This window comes from Rhagoletis pomonella, unplaced genomic scaffold, assembly GCF_013731165.1.
Source record: "Rhagoletis pomonella isolate Grant_MI unplaced genomic scaffold, Rhpom_1.0 Rhpom_scaffold_00003, whole genome shotgun sequence".
NCBI classification, from domain to species: domain Eukaryota; kingdom Metazoa; phylum Arthropoda; class Insecta; order Diptera; family Tephritidae; genus Rhagoletis; species Rhagoletis pomonella.
Genome location: NW_023458557.1, coordinates 11,939,677 through 11,941,023, shown reverse-complemented (window position 1 = coordinate 11,941,023; position 1,347 = coordinate 11,939,677).

Sequence of the window (1,347 nt, the reverse complement as noted above, 5' to 3'; positions counted from 1 at the left end):
ATTTAATAATGTTTCTATCATATGTATTTCGAAATCCATTCTTGTGTCGTCAATTAATATTATTTCGTCTTCAGTTTTGTATTTTTCTACAACATTCTGAAATAGTGATAAGTTTGTTAAGTGATATATTGAAATTGCCGTATATAATTTTCCTCGTGTAATCAATTATGTCCGGCATGATAACGGTGAAATAAAAAAAATATCAATGAAATTTGAATGAGTTTCTTCATTATTCCTATAAAATAATGGATTTAAACTTTAACATTATCTTTATGAGTTATTCTGTTTCTATTTTGTATTTTAAAACCTTATTTCCCTAGTCTTCCAATAGTACTTGTATTTTATACTTTGGTTCTAATTTATTTCTTTCTCCATAAATTCAAAACTTTATTACGGCTTTCTAACTTTCTATTTTGAGCTGACAACAATTTTTCTTCTTTATTTTCATGTGCAATTTTATTAAATGGCTTCTTATCAATTACTGAATAAGTGGATTCGGGTTGGTACGCACTTCATCGACCCGTCTGTGCCACCACTTGCATCGTGGTTCCGCCACTATTGTTCGTAGTAGTGTTTCTAGTGGTTGTCGAGACATTGCGTCCGCGACTAAGTTCAGTTTTCCTTTGCGGTACTCGATGTCGAAGGCGTGTTGTTGCAACTCCAGGGCCCATCGCGCTATGCGACCTGAGGGGATTTCGATCGAATTTAACCGTTTTAGTGACATGTGGTCGGTTATGACGTTGAATCCCCAGGCTATGGCTAAGCATTTCTTTTCCGTGGCCGAATAATTGATCTCTGCCTTATTAAACTTCCGACTTGCGTATGCGATTACTCGTTCACCGCCTTCCAACTCCTGTGTCTGTACTGCCCCTAGGCCGAAATTACTCGCGTCCATCTGCAGGGTGAATTTCTTGCTGAAGCCTGGACATGCGAGGATGGGGGCCTCGATGAGTTTTCTTTTGATCACTTCGAACGCTTCCTGTTGTTCAGTTCCCCACATCCAGTGTTTGCCCTTCTTCAGGAGGGCGGTGAGTGGTTGGCTTAACGTAGCGAAGTCGGGTACGAACCGGCGATACCAGGAAACTATCCCGAGGTATTGGCGTACCTCCTTCACGTTGGTCGGTGGTTTTAGTTCCTTGATGGCGGCGACTTTGTCGGGGTCGGTGTGTATGCCCTTGTCACTAATGACGTGGCCCAAGCACCGGAGCTCCCTTTTAAAAAAGTCGCACTTCTCGGGGTTAATGCGCAGGTTGCCCAGCTGTAGTCGTCGGAGTACGTCTCGCAAGTGTTTCACGTGCTCGTCGAAGGTGGAGCCTATGACGATTATGTCGTAGAGGTAGGCAAACG